Source organism: Rattus norvegicus, chromosome 2 (assembly GCF_021556685.1).
Source record: "Rattus norvegicus strain SHRSP/BbbUtx chromosome 2, alternate assembly SHRSP_T2T, whole genome shotgun sequence".
Lineage (NCBI taxonomy): Eukaryota > Metazoa > Chordata > Mammalia > Rodentia > Muridae > Rattus > Rattus norvegicus.
The window spans coordinates 32052277-32071689 of record NC_141535.1 but is presented as its reverse complement, the minus strand read 5'-3'; the positions used below and the strand labels follow the sequence as shown (position 1 = coordinate 32071689).

The following is a 19413-nucleotide window of genomic DNA, read 5'->3' as shown; positions in this document are numbered from 1 at the left end:
GATGAATTTCTATTTTCAGCTGTAATGTTTGAAGTTTTGTTGCTTTTGTTCGTGTTTTAATTGATTTCGGGGGGGGGGTTTCCTGTTTGTTAGGTTGACCTTCAATTCACTCTGGAAGTCAAGGGTGGCCTTGAACTGATCCCCCTGCCTCACCTGTGTGACATCATCCTGCCTCTCCTTTAAAGGTTCTTTGGAGCCAAACAGAATCTCACACACCTGTAGCCCATGGACACAGTGGCTCTCCGCCTTGCTAAAGCTCTAACACTTCTGTCTTGATGCTGGTGTTGCAAGCAGGTTCCACCGTGTCTGCTTTCTGTGATGCAGGGGACCTAACCCAGGGCTTTATGAATGCTAGGCAAGCACTTTACTAACTGAGCTATGGACTCAGCCCCTCAGCAGTGATTTTTTTTTCTTCTTTTCTTTTTTTCGGAGCTGGGGACCGAACCCAGGGCCTTGCGCTTGCTAGGCAAGCGCTCTACCCCTGAGCTAAATCCCCAACCCCAGCAGTGATTTTTAAATCATTTAATTATTCGTTTATGCAGCATGCACGTGTAGATCAGAGGACAGTTGGCAAGAGTCGGTTCTCTCTTTCCTCCACGTGGGTTCTAGGGAAAGAGTTCAAGTTGTCAGACTCAGTGGCAATCACCCTTATCCACTGAGCCATCTTGCCAGCCCTCAATAACGATTTTAATATCTAGGATTTATTGAACAATTACTATGTGCCAAGAGCAAGGCTGAGTGTCTTAATCTCCTTACTCAGATCTTTGGAATATGTTCTCTTATCTGAAAGTATCCTCCTAAGCCCACGTCTCTTAGCATCTTTCCCATGAACACTTGTCAAGAACTAAGTGCCTAGCACTATACTAATACGTAGGGAACACCGAGCCAGAAGACAAATGCTGCCAAAGGGAGCGTGTAGTTTTGAAACTGGAGAACAAACCAAGTCATCCTATTCCTTGCTAGTAAAATTCTGAGCTAGACCACCCCAGCTTAGCCTTGGCTCTATGAATACCTTGCTGTGGGAATGTGAGGCAAATCACACCATCCTGCTAAAGATTAGGTGTCCCCAACTAGAAATGGGGGTAGACAAAAGTACTGAAGACCCAATTTATGCAAGGTGTTTGGCATAACGTAAGCAACTCCAAAACGTTAGTTCTTACTGTAACTTATAGAAACAGAGTACCCAGGCGCTGACAAAGCACCAAGAAACATTGAACACAAACCTAAGACAGACTTCAGGGAGTAGCAACAGTATGCCTGGGAATTAACATTCGTGCATGACCCAGGGTCCTGGGAACCAAGTCCTCAGACTTCCTTGGGCCTAGCAACAAGTGCTTTATCTGGCCGAGCCACTTCCCTGGTCCTTAATTGCTTCTTGTTGGCTATTTGGTCATGATAGAACATACATTCTTCTTCCACATGTTTGTGCTCTAGTAGTTTAGAACGAAAGGGCAGCAGTAAGGCTGTGTTCAGATGTGTTGACCCTGTCTGTAATACCAGTCTTCGGAAGTCAGAGACAGGTGGATCTCTGTGAGTTCCAGCCTGGGCTACACAGTCAGTTGTGGGCCAGCCAGTGCTACACAGTGAGACTCTGTCTTGAAAAAAATAAAAATAAGTGTCCCCTTGTTGCTGTAAAATTATAAAAAATAAAATGCTGTCTTTTATCCCCCACTAGGTCCGGCACCATCGTGCCCCAAGATATCTGCTAGATATCTTGCCAGAAACACGAATCCCAATTCCTCGACATCCCAGTGTGTCTCTGCTGCCACACACTCTCCCAAACTCAATTCTCCACAAGAAAGAACACACAACACAATAACCTCTGATCCAATTGATAAGATAGAATTGCCCACCTAAACATACAAAGCCCTGTACACATCCATCCCTTAAGAATATTCACAACAACTCGTAAATACACAGAGTAGAACCTTAACGTCAGCCTCCAAGTTCTCTCAGTGGCAGCTCTGCGGTTTCCTCCAATCTTTCCCATCCTTTCCCGTTCCAGTCTCCTCCTCTTCCCTCAAACTTTTCTCCCGCCCATCCTTCCTCTTCCAATGACAGGCCTTCTTCTAGCCTGTACCCACCCTCGCCTGTATGACATCCTACAACCTTCCCAGTCACCTTGTTTTTTCATTAAGAAAACAGTAGACCATCTCTACCATGGTGGTATGGCTATCACAACGCCTGCTTTGGAGTGCACCTCCACCCCTCTTCGTGTCTCAGACCAGACTCTTCTGCCAGTTCTGACTGCCTGTTGCTAACAATGTGTCTTTTAACAGGTTCTAAAAACAAGGAAACAATAAAAACAATAGAATGCTAAATTTAACAAGAAAAAAAAATTAAGACCATTTTCCTGGAGGTAGCTCAGGCTAGCCTCCGACTCTTGGTTTTTCTACCTCTGTTTTACAAGTGCTGGGATTACAAACATATACCACGATACCCAGGACAAAAACTTAAACTTATGGTATAAGAAGAGATGGCGCAGAAACACAGGCAAGCGTTACACCTCTCTGAATAGATTTTATTTTGTGTCTTTGACAAAAGGTATGTATTTTAGGTAACTGTGCAACAACATGAAACTTTAAAAAATGAATTCTCATTAAACAACCATTTCTAAAAATGACTGGCAAATGATTTCAACTGACTTTGCAGCACAAACATTTAATAATACAATCCTTGTGGGAAAATCCCCTAAAGACAAAGACAAGATACATAAATAATACATTATTTCTAGTAAATGTATTGTTGGTATGAAGTTCATGCTGAAATTTTGAGATATGCTTTGTAGGATAAAACAACTGAGTATTCTGTTGGTAGCCTTGGAAACAAGCCTACTTTGGATTGGAGAAGAGAGATGCAGACAATGTAAGACTAGAGTTATTAAATAAAAACTGGGTCATCTTGAGTTTTAATTAAAAGGGCCAGTCTGAATTAACCATTTGATTTTTATTTTTTAATTCCTAACTGTCCACTGAAAAAGCCTAGAAACTTGAGTGCAGTTTCAAGACTTCACACACACACACACACACACACTCCACAACACAAACAACACAATATACACAACACCACATATAACATACACAACACATATAACACAACATATACAACACTCAACACACACAAAACATACTCCACACCACACACACACACACAAAACACATACATATAACACATATGCACACCACATACCACACCACTACACACAACATATATACACAACAAACAACACACACAATACAACGCATATATAACATACATACAACACACACATATAACACAACACTAACCACACACCCACACACCACACTACACATAGAACACACACTCAACACATACACCTTGAGGAATCAGTTGATTCCCAATCTGGGACAGAAGATGTGTCAGATAAGGCTGAAATATCACATTATACCAAGAAGCAAGAAAATTATGAGTGGTTTGTTTTGTTCTATCTAAACGACCCAAGAACCAATCTGATGATATTCCAATTGGCTGGAGATGGGGCAGTTTGAGTGTTAATAAGGATTGAAAGACACCAAGTAAGTTGAAATCCATGAATTCACAATGAGACTTTGAAAACCTCCTCACGACTGGCCATGGCGATGCACGCTTGCAATCCCAGACCTTGGGGAAGCAGCGGCAGGAGGATCACAACAAGTTCGAGACATTATTATGTTCAAATTGAAATATCCCATTAGAACACACCACATGCCAAACAACCAAAGATAAATGTCCCCAATCCTACAGAAATGAAGGAACAAGTTAACAGAAACACATGGAGCAAGCACGTGCTGATAACACTGTCACGAGGGGTCTGGTTTAGCCATGCAGTCTTCTCAGGCAAAACCTAGTAAGTGTGCAGCTTAAAGTACAGAAAAAAGTATTTTTTGGATTTAGAGGCTTAGGAGTCCAAGGACAAGGCACTAGCACAGGTATATGTCTGGAAAAGGACTGCTGACTGGTTCTTACACGGCCATCTTTAGGATACATCCATCCTCGCATGGGGAAAGAACTGGGAGTGTCTCTCAGGGGTCCCTGTTATAAGGAACCAGTCTCATTCAAGAGGGCTCTGCCTCTATGATGTAAGCACTCCTCAAAGGCCCCATTTCCAAGTTCTGTCATGTAAGGGATGAGAGGATCAACATTGGAGGCTAGGAATGTGTGTATCTCAGTGGCAAAGGGCTTGTCTATCACATGGTGGCTATGAGCAAGATTCCCACTTTGACAAAGAAACAAACGACACTATTCCAGCGTATGAACTTGGGGGGTTGGGGAGGATGCAACATTTGGCCACATGTGGATTCGAGAGGTGAACACTCAGACCAACCATCAGTAATTGTGCAGGAAAAATGGTCCTGTTTCATCCACAAATAAATCGAGAGAGAGAGAGAATGTGTGTGTGTGTGTGTGTGTATCAATCATATGTTGAAAGAGTAACACTGACTAATTGCAGTATGTAGGCCTGGATAGGATTGTGAATCAAACATAAACCTGGGTGTGGTGGCTCCTGGAGCATATTCATGGCCAGCCTCTGCTACCTATGAAGACAAGCCTTGTCTTTAAAGTAAGACTGACTTTGTCCTTTTTAAAAAGTGATAGAGAGGTATAATATGAATTACAAAAAAATGGGGAATCTGGGGAGATAGTTCAGTCTGTAAAGTAATTGTCTTTGAAAACATGAGATCTGCATTTGATGCCCGGAACCTATGTAAAAAAAAAAAAATTTTTTAATGAGGTGTATTGGTGCGCATTAACACTTGGCAGTGGGGGAGCGGTCAGATCCCTGCCTAGCTGGTCTCACCTAACTGGTGAGTTCCAGGTCAGCGAGTGAGCCTGTCTCAGAAAACAAAGTGAACACTGTCCTGGAGGTGTGACCCTAAGGGTCACTTCTGAGCTTGCATGCATACACGTTCTCTAGCGTGCACCTAAACCTGCACACACGTAAAACACATGCACACGTGAAAAGAGTTGTGAGAATTGATAAGAGCTGTTTGAGTTTCGGAAAAAAAAAACAAAAAACAAAAAACAATGCTACCTCTGCTTTTGCTGTTTTTTGTTTGTTTTGTTTCCAAGACGGGGTTTCGCTGTAGATCCCTGGCTGACCTGGAACTCTCAGACATCTGCCAGCCTCTGCCTCCCAAGTGCTGGGGTAAAAGGGATGCGCCATCACGACCCAGTGCTATCAGATCTTTTAAAGCCATTTCAGAAATATATGCACATAAAATGAGAAGAAATTAGAGTGTGCCTTTGGAGGTGGGAAGTGGATAAGGGGTTTACCCGCACAACCTTTAATTCTAGAACTCAGGAGGCAGGAAAGGGCTGATCTCTATGAGAAAGGAGAGAGTGAGATGGGGGAGAAGGGGGAGCAGGAGGGAGGGAGGAGGGGAGGAAGGAACAGAGGGAGGGAGGGACAAAATTTTACTCATGAAATGGTTGAAGATACAAGAGGTTAAAACATACAAGAGAGGGGTTGGGGATTTAGCTCAGTGGTAGAGCGCTTGCTTAGGAATCGCAAGGCCCTGGGTTCGGTCCCCAGCTCCGGGGGGGAAAAAAAACATACAAGAGATTCATTATGTCTGCATGTTGGAGCACAGCTAAAGGAGTCCCTGCTCCCCATATCACCCTCAGCAGCCCGGGGAGTTCCCCTAAGTATTAGGGACATTAACAAAGACCAAGCCAGGATTTATACTTTGACACTAAAAAGAATTTGAGAATTAGCCAGTTTCTGAAGCAGAGTTAGAGGTTATCGTAACATTTTCAAGTCTCTGTGAGGCTAGTACTTCCTCTCTCACTAAGGCCAGACAAGGCAGCCCAGGCTAGTAGAATATACCCCATGGACAGTCATCAGCTTTTGGGGTACTCCAGCTGTTTGGGACCCACAGGAAGACCAAGCTACATTTCTGCTACATATGTGTGGAGAGACTTTGTACTGGCTGGTTTTGTGTGTCAACTTGACACAAGCTGCAGTTATCACAGAGAAAGGAGCCTCCGTTGAGGAAATGCCTCCATGAGATCCAGCTGTAAGGCATTTTCTCAATTAGTGATCAAGTGGGGAGGGCCCAGCCCATGGTGGGTGGTGCCATCCCTGGGGCTGGTAGTCAAGCCAGGGGAAGCAACCCATTAAGCAGCACCCCTCCATGGCCTCTGCATCAGCCCCTGCTTCCTGACCTGCTTGAGTTCCAGCCCTGACTTCCTTTGGTGATGAACAGCAATGTGGAAGTGTAAGCTGAATAAACCCTCCCCCCCCCCCAACTTCTTCTTGGTCATGATGTCTGTGCAGGAATAGAAACCCTGACTGAGAAAGACTTGAAGTGCCAGGGTGAAGGGGATACCCTGGGGTACCCCCATCCGTTCAGACAAAAAGTTGGGGGGTAGTGGGGTGGGATAAGGATTGTAGGGCAGAGTGACCAGTAGGGAGGCAGTGAGTGGGATTAAATTAAATTAATTTTTTTTCAGAAAAATACTCATTTCTATTTTATTTGTAGGGCATTTTGCCTGCAAATATGTGTGTGTGCACGCGTGTGTGTGTGTGTGTGTGTGTGTGTGTGTGTGTGTGTGTGTGTGTGTGTGTGTGTGTCAGGTCCCCTAGAACTGGATTTACAGAGGCTGTGAGCTCCCATGTGGGTGCCGGGAATCCAACCCCAGTCTTTTAGAAAAGCAGTCAGTGTGTTTAACTGCTAAGCACATGACCGTAACAAGTCTCAGAGAACACAGAGGGGCAAAAAGGCAGGAAGAGCTGAAAGACCCAGAAGTCTGCCGTTAAATTGTGTCTCCTAGGAACGGCTGCTTATACAAGACCTGAACAATGACAATATCAGAAGATATTCTAATACAGGCTTAAGCAGGAGGGTTCGGAGAAAAGGAGACTCTCAGAAAAAAAGTAAGGTGCACCTGGGAGCACAGGGGGCATGGTTAAAGGCAGGGCATCTCACTGCTTTTACAATAAGATTTTGAAAATAGGATTTTTGGGTTGGGGATTTAGCTCAGTGGTAGAGCGCAAGCCTAGCAAGCCCAAGGCCCTGGGTTCGGTCCCCAACTCCGAGGGAAAAAAAAAAAAAAAAAGAGAGAGAGAGAAAATAGGATTTTAATACCAGACTGTGGTCGGGCTTGAAATTACTATCTTAACTTTGTATGGGTCCCAAGGGATGCAAGAGAGGAAGGATTACAGTCATTGATGTAAAAAATCTAGCCCACAGGAACAGGGAAGGTGGGATATCTTAAAGTTTGAGGGTTGGGGATTTAGCTCAGTGGTAGAGCACTTGCCTAGCAAGCGCAAGGCCCTGGGTTCAGTCCCCAGCTCTGAAAAAAAGAAAAAAAAAAGTTTGTTTGAGATACTCAGACAATGGGGTTGGGGATTTAGCTCAGTGGTAGAGCACTTGCCTAGGAGATACTCAGACAATATCAGAGAGAGGAATGGGGCCCCACCCAGGGTCATACACACTCAGGCCCTAAGCCCCGGCCATTGCCATTTAAACACAAAATGTCTGTATATGAAAGGAACATTATGAAGGAAAGAAAAAGGAAAGGGAAGAGCTGCTCCTGGGTGTGGTGGAGGAGAAAGTTTATTATACAGGGGAGAGCACAGCCAGTGGCAGACTCATCTGAGAGAGAGGCCAGAATGGTCATGACCCTGAACCATGTGGGGAGCAGCATGCAAGGGGCCAAAGGTACAAAAGAGGGTCAGGTAACTATATTTCTGCATTGCATAGGTAAGAGTCCTGGGGGTTGGGAAGCCCAGTCCCTGGGTTGAAGAGTCCAGGGTAGAGCAGCGTATGCCAACCATACCCTGTAACAGGAGGAGACTGAGGGATGATGGGGGAATCTGGAGTCCAGTTACGTTAAAAAAGCACTTCTGTTTGTCCTGGGTTTGAAACTTAACGCATTATCTCTCTACCGGGGCAGCCTTTATAGTAAGTATTGTTAATTGTGCTTCTCTTCTGATAGGAGGCTTCAGTCAGACTCCAAGCTGAGGGGTCCCTTTCCCTCTCCCGAACCCATGGTTTTCTTGTTCTCTTCTCTCTACTTTTGTGTATGTTTGAAATTTCCATAACAAAGAATGTTCAGAATGTCCCACTGAAAAATAACACAGTATGTACTTCACACCCACATTTAGAATCTTGAAAACATGCTGAAGAGAGTGTGGGTGCTTCAAGAACTAGTTGCCTTGAGTTTCCTCAGTGTGGTTAGAAGGTTCAAGAGAGGACAACAGAGCTCTGAGGAGGTAGTCATTTGTGCGTTGCAGTACCCAGGAGGCTAAAGCTGGAGTATTGCAAGTTTAGGGCCAGCCTGGATTACATAACAAGACTTTTTCAAAACAGGAAAAGATACAATTTTTGTGTGCTCTTATCACACAAATTTTGATATAACACCATTTCTGGAAGATTCTTGGTAAGCTACAATGTTAATTGTGTCCTTGGACTTCCTGCGAAACAACTATGCTCATTGCTATGGGTCCCCTGGCACCGTGAGAGGTTTGTTGAGGTCCCTGATTTGTAGACTTCCAGAAGTCAGTAAGTCTCAGCTGTCAAGGTTCCTTCCATTAGAGGACTCACATTTTATTATAATCTTATAAGGGAAACAAACACCCCTGGCTCCTCTTCTGCAGAGCTCTGCTTGCTTTCCAAGGTCTTAGGAACACAAGAAGATCATATTTACTGACCAAGACTGCTGGTCTTGAGCCTGGGCCCGGATTTGCAGCAGGAAGCAGAGATGTGAACAGCGACACAGAAACAGCCCTGGGCAGGTGTGACCTCAGTCTGGGGAAGAGGGAGATCCTGCATGCAGACTTCTCTGTGACTCATAGTCAGAAGCTGGCCTGACCCTATAGTGGCCACACAAACACTAACTCTGGTCTCTGCCAGGACTACTGGAACGCAGACATCAGTCTATCAGTAAACGATTAGGAAGTCCAAGTGCACACATGGTCATTGTGAGAAAATCTTTGAGGGGGTCATTGAAAGAGCTCAGTTTCAGCATTGCAAAGCCACAGGCCTGACACAGTAACCATCAGGCTCTGGGCATTGGGTGGTAAAGCATTCGACTTCCACAGCAAGTTTCAGATGGACGGAATATTAATGAGGAACACAATTCGAGTGTTAATATTTCCATGTAATTAAAGACACTGTGGTAGCATGAATATCCATGGGTTGTTTTTTTTTTAATTTTTTTTAATTTTTTTAATTTTTTTTAATTTTTTAATTTTTTTAATCTAGAAGCTATATTTAGTTTCTGGTACAGTCTCCACAAGTTTCAGCAAATATCAAAGGAAAACATTAAAATTCTGTTATGTAAATTTATACCTGAAACTAAATTTAGGTTTACACAAAACTGATTTACATAAAAGACTAAATATTTTTAGAAAAAAAATGTTCCATGAGAACCATCAACTCTTCATGTGCCAAAATTTGTTTCAAAATAATTTATCAGAAATTTACCCTAAATGTTGTCACAGGTTATAAAATACTACAGTAGCGACTGCATTAGCTGGAAGGTCCTGTCAAAAAAATAAAACAATCAAAAGGTATTTGTGATTTTTTTCATTCTCCAGAGCCAACTAATTTTATATTTAATTATAGCAATTATATGAATTGAAAACAAAATTGTAAAAAATTTAAGAGGACCTATTAAATGAACCATGGAAAGACAAGCCTGGAAAAAAAACTCATTATTATACAAGATGCTACATTGAAAATGTATTCCTATTCATTATTTTATACAAAATTATAACACGATGTTTTTACTTTTTGGAAATTATGTTGTTCATTATTTCCTGGCATGTACTAGGTAAGCAACCAAACATTTGCAAGTAAAGCCTTCACAGTACTTTGTCGGCAGCTTTTTCCTTCTTCTTTTAAACCAAGGCTTTGGGGCTGGAGAGATGGCTCAGTGATTAAGAGCACTGTCTGCTCTTCCAGAGGTCATGAGTTCAATTCCCAGCAACCACATGGTGGCTCACAACCATCTGTAAAGGGATCGATGCCCTCTTCTGGTGTATCTGAAGACAGCTACAGTGTACTTATATATAAAATAAATGAATAAATGAAAAAGTTAAAAAAAAAAAAAGATAGATTTAAACCAAGGCTTTACACTTTCATTTTAAAGTCATTTTAAATTCTTACATGAGAGAAAGGGAAAAAACCCTCATTCTAAATCAAACTGAGTGATTTTTACAGGCCCAGAATTACAGCGGTTCTAATTGATCATGGTGAGGGGGATCCTTGAAGACCAATAATTTCATTTAAACCTCACAGGCCTGCACCCGGCTCTCGGTACCGGACAGGCTACTTAGCAAAACTGAGTCACCAAGCTGTGCTTGTTCGGGAATTAGAGGTGATGTAAGAACAAACTCCTCCTCCTCCTCCTCCCCCTCTTCCTCCTCCTCCCCCTTCCCCTTCTCCATCCTCCTCCCCCTCCTCCCCCTTTTTCCTCCTCCTCCCCCTTCTTCCTCCTCCCCTTTCTTCCTCCTCCTCCCCCTCCTCCCCCTTCCTTCCTCCTCCCCCTTCTTCCTCCTCCTCCTACTCCTACTCCTCCCCTTCTCCTCCTCCTCCCCCTTCTTCCTCCTCCTCCCCCCTTCCTCCTCCTCCCCTTCCTCCTCCTCCCCTCCCTCCTCCTCCTTTGCTATAGGCATACATCACCAGTGTACATTGTTCTGTAATCTTTTGTTATTTTACTTTGTTTCCCTTTTTGTTTTTGATTATCTTCATCTGTTTTGTTATTTTGGGTGTTGATGTTCTTCCTACAAGTATGCCTGCACGTACCACCTGTGTACCTGGTGCCCACAGAAGCCAGAAGAGGGCTCCAGAGCCTCAGAATTGAAGTTACAGATGGTTGTGAATTTCCGAATGGATGCTGGGAATCAATTGTGGGTCCTCTAGAAGAGAAGCCGGCGCTGGTAACTACTGAGACATCTCTTCAGCCCACTTCTGGTGGTGGTGGTAGTGGTGGTGGGGGTTGGGAGGGGGTGGTGGTTTTTGTATCGATGGTTAGTCATGGCTATCAGCTTGATGGCGTCTGCGAGGGCATGTCCAGGAAAAATTAGCCAAGAGAAGACCCAGCACCGACAACACCTCTCAGTGGGAGACCAGATCCAAAGATGCCCAAGTCAAAAGCAGTCTCTCCTACTGTCTTTTCCTTCCTGACTCCACTCCTTGATGGTTAATGCATCTGTCATGGCTAACGCCATTGCTACATCCTTTACTGGTGTATCAGATTGTGTCTCTTTTAGCCTTCAGTGTGGACCAGACTAGTAACTCTTCAGTGATATTCCTGGCCTTCAGCACAAGATTGAGAGGGCTGAGGCACCCAGGGTTTTTGGACTGACCAGCGACCAAGTCATCAGCCCTGCAGCATGCAGAGGACACTGTTGGATCTCTCAGGCGTGTCATGAAAAGCACTCTGAAGTAATGCATCCCCTTCCATACATATAGCATCCTCTTAGTTCTGTTCCTCTAGAGAGCCCTGCTTCGTACAACCAGAGTCCAGTTCAAGGGGCAAGCCTAAAACTGAACCTGAAGTCCTTCCATTCTACCTGGTGCAATTTCTGATTCTATTGGTTGCTAGCCGTGGTCCAGGAAATCCGAAAGCAAGTGAGACGTTTCAAGGGGGTGGCCCTGAGGGGGTTAATATAAGGAAAACAAAAGCTGAGAATCCAAACAGCGATGTGAGACAGTCCCCTTATGCACAGCCTCACACCCCTGTCAGCGAGAGAAAGAAGACTCCAGCATGGCGAAGGAAACACTGCTGCCATACCCAGATGTAAAAAAGGGGAGAAATACGGGGTCTCCTATCCTTTACCACAGGAGACAGAGCTGAATCAGAAGCTGACTGAGAGAAGAGCCAGGGACATTGTATGTGAAGGAAACTGTCCATTATGAGATTGAGCAGAACCGGGAAAGAGTAAGGGACAGATCTGAACGCTAATATGCAAATGAGCAGAATAAACAAGCCAAGGCTAATAACTTCAGATCTGATTGTTTGCCCGGACCTCTGAGAAGTGCTGGTAAAGCCACATGTTGAAAAGAAAATTATACGAATTCTAGGTTTAAAAATATAAAAATTAAAAGAATAAACCCCAAAAGGCCACAGACCCAGGGCTAAGCCCTGCAGCCAGGACTAACAGGCCATAAAGATAAAGGAGCACAGGAAACACTGTTCAGGCAGGACTGACAAGCCATAAAGAAAAGGAATGCAGGAACCAGCCTGAGTTAATGGGACTGATTCATGGGACGTCTGGCAGGAAGACATCTCCCCCCAGCTCACTGAGGGCCATCCTCCGGCCCCTGATAAGCCCCTGACTTCTAGCACGTACTCTTTCTGCTTTGTTCTCACTGCTATGTTTGAATGAGCCAATTGTATGTAACCACGCCAAAACCCCCTAGCCTTCTCTATATAACCCTCTGACTTTTGAGTTTCGGGGCCGACACCTCTGTCTCCTGCGCGGGATATGTGTCGGCCCGGAGATCTCTGTAATAGGTCTCCGTAATAAACCTCGCCTTTGCTTATTACATCCAAAATGGTCTCTCTGTGTCTGGGGTCCGCGATTTCCCAAGACTTGAGTAAGGGTCTCTCTGCGTGGGATCTTTCATATTTATGGGGGCTCGTCCGGGATCTGCGCGACTACCCCAGACTCCGAAGACCCCTTGGAGGTGAGTTGGATGTTTGTCTGAGTGTTTCTGTGTGAGCGGCGCCGCAATTGTCAGTCTGTGTCTGTCTCTGTTTTGGTTCCGCCGTGTGTGTATATATGTGTGTCTTAGTACTGGTCAGTGTTAAGAGGGCAGATGGGTATTCCTGCCCTGTGGTAAGAGGGCAGATGTGTGTTCCTGCCTTGTGCTGAGAGGGTGGATGTGTATTCCTGCCCTGTGGTAAGAGGGCAGATGTGTGTTCCTGCCTTGTGCTGAGAGGGTGGATGTGTATTCCTGCCCTGTGCTAGGAGGGTGGATGTGTGTTCCTGCCCTGTAGGAGAGTGGATGTGTATCCCCACTCAGTGCAGCTGCCTTTGTGGTCCGTGAGGACCCCCTGGCTGCGGAAGGGGGGACGCCCCGGGCCCGCAAGGCTGCAGCCCCTGGAAGACGTTCCACGGGCGGAGAACAGTCGGGAGAGCCCGGCTATAGACAGTCAGGAGGACCTGACTTTGGTTTTCTGGAACAAAGGAGATGGAATGCTCCTTTTACCTAGGCGGGAGTGGACGAGGAATCCCACTCCGTCAGAGGTCGAGTTCGGCTGCCTATTTAAATATAGGCACGGACAAGTGTGCTTGGTCGTTAAGACAAGAGGACACTCTGGAATCCTGTTGGGAGGTGGAATCAGATGGTCCATCTCATCCCAAAAGCAGCTAAGGTTAAGCTGCAGTTTGGGCCACGTACTGAAGGTACCAGGCATCTGTGAAAGTTGGTTATAAGATGCTTTGTCTTGATATTGTTTGTCTGGCTTGTTTTCTGTGGTATTGTCGAGTGTCTTTTTGGCTTTTGTTTCGTTTTTAAATTTAGACTGACGACTGTGTTTAAAATCTTGGACTGACGACTGTGTTTGAAATCATGAAACTGTTTGCTTTGTTCGTCATAGAGTTTTACTTGGTCCTCTTGGTGCTTAAGTTAAGAGTTAAAAATAATTTGCTTGAGAAAAATTGTTTTCTGCCAGGGAGTTTTGTCTTTCTCTCTTGAGCCTCCTCCCCAAGGAGAGAGGCCCCTCCCTTTACTCCCCTTGATCAGCCTAGCTGCTGTTAACAGTTGTGTAAACAGACATTAACAAAAACCTTGAGGACAAAACCTCTCCTAAATAAAAAAGTTCCCCAGATTAGGCCTCCGGTATAAAACAAGTATAGTGAGTAAGAAACTTAATTTTATGGACCCCGCTCTAGTGGCGGTGTGTTGGTTGATAGCCAATGTTAAGTTTTTAAAACATAGTGTTTTATCTGTGCTTGTGCTCGCAACACACAGTAGGGGGGAGCGAAATTAGCTGCGGAGCTGCTGCAGCGAGCATGGGGACTTCTCAAGTCTCTCCCAATTTTTCTGGCTCTTCAGGAGCTGTTTAAAAGAAAAAGGCTTAAGGTAAAAAGAAACACTATAAAAAGATTTCTTAGTGAATTACTACACCTTGGTTTGCGATCTCTGGGAATCTCATGGTGGACAGCTGAGATAAGCTGGAAAAGGATTTAAATTTTGCTTAGAAACAAAGAATCTTAAAGGTGGAGTTTCAGCCGGTATGACACTTAGTGCATAGCTGCCTAAAAGATCAGAAATGCTGTCAACAGGCTATAAAAAAGGGACAGGCTGTGTTAAAAATGCTACATAAAGAATAATCTAAAAAGGCTGAGAGTGAGGTGGGAGAGGACTCTAAGAAAAACAAGAACAAGAAAGGAATTTCTGCTTTTAGTGACCAGACCTTCAACTCTTTTGCTCACAGAAAGAGGGTGCTCATTAAGAGAAGTTCTTTAAGGAGCCTGCCTTATCTGCTGGCCCTATTCCAAGAGAGTAGCCAGTCTCCAGCATTAAATTACTTTTCTCACTGGTCATCATTAGCATGGAGAATGCCTTTGATCCTATCCCCACAGCAGCCAGTTCCTGCCCCTGTGGTCGAAATGTCCCAGGTTGGGGGACAGAGAAGCCCCTAAAATAGTTTCAAAGAATCTGCAACAAACTGTAAAGAACTTTGTTTTGTTTTGCCAGTTTAAATTTAGAATTCAGGCTTTGGCTGTGGCCGAGGTCAGGATTAATGTTTTCGTTTCCATGGGCCCTTAGCCCACTGAGACAGTTTGGTAAAGGACTACTACTACAGTCCTGATATTCAGAGACATGGAGAGAGCTATAGTTTTTTTTTATTAAAGGTTGGTACTATAGTATTAACAATCTCTTTATTAGATATAAGAGACAAGAAGCCCCAGGTGAACTGGTTACAATTCTTTTGTCAGCTGCTTAGTATCTAACACTCAGGTTCTATCGTCTCTCCATCCTTTTATTATTAGTTGTTACTGAAAGCCTAGTGCCATTTAGAGGATGGGTCTCTTGAGTGATAAAGCCACTGAGCTGGCACTAAAGGAAGGTACTCCTTAAGGGAAAATCTAAGTCCAGAGAGACAGCCGGTAACAGATAGGCTGCCCCTCTGCTCACTTTTCTGTTTCACAGACACAAGGTCTTTTTGTCCCAAGAAAGCCTCTTGGCTTAGCTGTGTGACTAAATGCTATTTGCCCTCTTCAGTGGACCTCTATTCTCAAGATTCTCTTGTTTTCTCACCATCCCATTTGAGATGCTTGTTAGTAACTGTTACAGGTCTTCTTTACCACCGAGGAAAGACGGAATCCTACTAGAGGCCAGAAAAAGTGTTCCAGAGATGGATAGAAGGCCCTCACTTCTGCCTGCTCTCTTCAGACGCCTAAAGGTAGGGAGTGCCAGGTCTGCCGCCAGGCTCCAAGGGTGGGTCTCTGAGGGGCTAGAAAATGCCCCACCAATCTGGCTAAGATAAAGAAAGGATATGAAGAAAAAGTTACAAAAATTTAAAGGGTTAAGTTAAGTTGCTGAGAGTTAGTACAAGTTACAAAGAAAGAGGTAAAAAGAACAGAAAGCTAGGGAAGAAAAGAGACAAAAAAAAAAAGAAGTTAGAGAGATAAAGAGAGATAAAAGACGAGAGAGGAACATATACTGGCCACAGTAGTTAGGGAACCTAGGAAGATAGTACCTGGCAACAGAAGAGAATTCCTGACTAAAGATCAGTGTGCCTAATACGAAGAAAAAGGATATTGGGTCAGGGACTGCCCCAGAAAGAACAAGAGGGGACACTGGAGAGCCTCTTGGTGCTGGCTATACACAGAGATAGAAGGGAAGCCCGCCCAGTTGTTTTGTGGATACAGGGACCCAATGCTCTGTGCTCCTATGCCCCCCTGTGGGCCAATATCCAAAGACCTTGAGTGCAAGGAGCTACTGACAACGAACAATACTTATGGACTGCCCGAAGAACAGTGGACCTTGGCGTGGGCCGGGTAACCCACTAGTTCATAGTCATCCCTGACTGCCCCCATCCCTTGCTCATGAGAAAATTGCTCTCCAAATTGGCTTGCGTGGGCTGAAATGGCTGGATGAGGCCATGTGTATACATATCTATAGACTGTGTATGTGGAGCTTAAGACCTGTCTCAGTACACCAGTAACTGATGCTGGGAGTTGAATGGCTTAGTGCTTTTCTGCCTGAAACACACCGTTCCTGCCAGCCGGGCACTAACAATTATCACCCAATCCAGGACTTAAACTGTGATAGAGTGGCTGATAGAGTGTCCAAAGATGGGACCACTGGTCAGCTGCCATGGACTAGATTCTCCACCGGTTGGGGACAATCTGGTCACCTTGCTGCCCAATCCGGACCTGGAGCCACCACAGCACGAGTGTCAAACACTGACAGAAGCACATGGGTGGAGGAAAGACCTCTGCGACTGGCTGATTGACCCCTGCTGAAAGCCGAGGACCTTGTCCACAGACGGGAACAGTTCTCTTCATGAATAAAGGTCAGAGACAAGTGGGTGCTGCCATGGTGGACAACACAATGTCATCTAGAATGGCTGAACCTCTACCCCCCCCAGCACATCAGCGCCACAGATGCCTTTGCCATCTCTTGGATGCCCGGATGAAGCCAACAACTGTGAGTACTATTCATTGCCCAGGAATACAGGAGGGAAGAGATTCAGTGACATGGGGCAGTGACAAAACAGATAAAGTGGCTCGGGAAATGGCTATACAGGAGCCTATCCTGGTTACAGGCCTGCAAGAGACAGCCACTGAGAACTAGGATTAGACTAAGGGATGGCCTCACTTAGAAAAGGCCCAAATTGCTTAAAAGATAAAGGACAATGGCACACTTGAGGGGAAGCTATACTCCCCAAAGAACAAACAAAAGACTCACTTTGCCAAATTAAGAAATGGACTCATTTAAGAGATAAGAAGTTTGTCCAAATAGTTAAAATATATATAATAGACTTTAAGATTTTAGCCAAGAGAGACAGTAAAAAGTATAAGATATGTCAATAAATAAATGCTTAACAAACAAACAGGGCAAAGAGACCTAGAGAGTTTAGTGAAAAGTCGAAGTGAACTTCACTGAGATAAAACCAAAAAAATATAATCACAAGTATCTCCTAGTGCTTGTAGATACTTTTTCAAGAATAGATAGAAGCTTTCCTCACCAAACGAGAGACGGCCTCTACAATCATCAAGAAGATACTGAAAGAAATCTTCCCCAGGTCTGGAATGCCCAAGGTAATCTGGTCAGACAACGGTCCTACTTTCGTTGCCAAGGTAAGCCAGGGTGTGGCCAAATATTTAGAGGTCGATTGGAAATTACATTATATTTACAGACCTCAAAGTTCAAGACAGGTAGAGTAAATAAACAGAACTCTAAAAGAGACCCTAAACAAATTGACCATGGAGACTGGCACAGACTGGGTGACACTCCTTCCCTCTTACTCTCTTCAGAGCAAGAAATACCCCTTCCAGATTCAGCCTTACCCCCTTTGAGATCTTATATGGGGCCTCAGCTCCCCTGACTGTATTAGATGATGTTACTGAACCAACATGTCATAGTAATAATGATTTGTGTGCCAGGCTAAAAGACCTACAGGTGATACAGAAAGAAATCTGCTCACAGCTGACAGCAGCCTATGCCCCGGAGACCCCTGAGACATCCCATCAGTTCCAGGTCGGAAGCAGCTACACTGAGCCCAGACACTCGAGCCTCGCTGGAAAGGACCATACCTGGTGCTGCTGACCACCCTGACAGCCGTCAATTCTCAGCCCTCACCAGTCGTGTACTTACTAGCTGTTAGGGCTGAGAGCTGGGACCTAGAGGGAAATTCAGTCATGTTTGTCCTGGGTTCCATCGAGATAGGTGTGGGGATAGGCTTGATTTCTATTACAAATGATGTAACATTACATATGTTAGTACTCCTAACACTTCTTGGGATTGTGCCTCAGGGATCACAACCTATATAAGTTTAGAAGTTCTGAAAGACAGTCATGACCTTGATGTATAGGTTCAGATAGTGTCCAGATAGAATCCTGATGCTAAAAACTTAATAAAAAAAGAGTTAAAAATTACTTAGGGCTAGGGCTATCTAGGTGCTGCAAGGGCAGCACAAGGACATCTGCTGTTGCCCTACAATACAAAGCTTATAGAGAATTCAGAACTGCCATTGACTCAGATATAAAAAAAATAAAAGACTTTTTAGCTGACCTCCAAGAATACCTAACCTCCCTCTCAGAGGTAGTCCTTCAAAATAAAAAAAAGATTAGACCTGATATTCCTTAAAAAAGGAGTCTGTGTGCTATACTGAAAAAAAAAATGTTGCTTCTATACAGACCATTCAAGAATAATTAAAGACTCCATAAATAAACTTAAAAAAAGGTTAGACAAAAGACAGACAGAAAAACACATCAGAGATGGTTCGAGAGCTAGTTTAGTAGATCTCCCTGGATGACTACCCTACACTCTGCTACAGCTGGGCCATTATTAATAATTTTCTTGGTTTTAGTTTTTGGCTCCTGCGTGACAAACAGGTTAATTGCTTTTGTTAAAAATTGAGTGGGTGCTGTGCGGTTGATGGTTGTGAGACAACAGTACCAGTCAGTTAGGACAACTGGTGAGACCAAATACGAGACTTGATATCAAAATTCTAAGATTAGAATTATTTAGTAGGAGAAGACGGGAATGAAAAGAAAATTATACGAATTCTAGGTTTAAAAATATAAAAATTAAAAGAATAAACCCCAAAAGGCCACAGACCCAGGGCTAAGCCCTGCAGCCAGGACTAACAGGCCATAAAGATAAAGGAGCACAGGAAACACTGTTCAGGCAGGACTGACAAGCCATAAAGAAAAGGAATGCAGGAACCAGCCTGAGTTAATGGGACTGATTCATGGGACGTCTGGCAGGAAGACATCTCCCCCCAGCTCACTGAGGGCCATCCTCCGGCCCCTGATAAGCCCCTGACTTCTAGCACGTACTCTTTCTGCTTTGTTCTCACTGCTATGTTTGAATGAGCCAATTGTATGTAACCACGCCAAAACCCCCTAGCCTTCTCTATATAACCCTCTGACTTTTGAGTTTCGGGGCCGACACCTCTGTCTCCTGCGCGGGATATGTGTCGGCCCGGAGATCTCTGTAATAGGTCTCCGTAATAAACCTCGCCTTTGCTTATTACATCCAAAATGGTCTCTCTGTGTCTGGGGTCCGCGATTTCCCAAGACTTGAGTAAGGGTCTCTCTGCGTGGGATCTTTCAATGTTAGCGCTGGAACTCTTCCGTCACTGAGCTAATGTATTTAAAGCTCTGTCCACGTGCTCTACTCTGCTTTCCATTACTGTGATGAACACCATCGCCACAAGCAACTTGAAGAGGAAAAGGTTTATTTGGCTTACTGACCCCAGTCTATTACTCTGGGA

The 19413-nt window shown here is 44.4% G+C and overlaps 1 long non-coding RNA gene across 1 annotated transcript; it reads left to right on the top strand.

Annotated features, from left to right (window-relative positions):
• The first annotated feature begins 12414 nt into the window (after positions 1–12414).
• Positions 12415–19174, top strand: LOC148006638 (uncharacterized). Its single transcript, XR_015673805.1, has 2 exons — positions 12415–12641; positions 17579–19174. It is a non-coding gene; the product is annotated as an uncharacterized LOC148006638 (long non-coding RNA).
• The last annotated feature ends 239 nt before the right edge of the window (positions 19175–19413 follow it).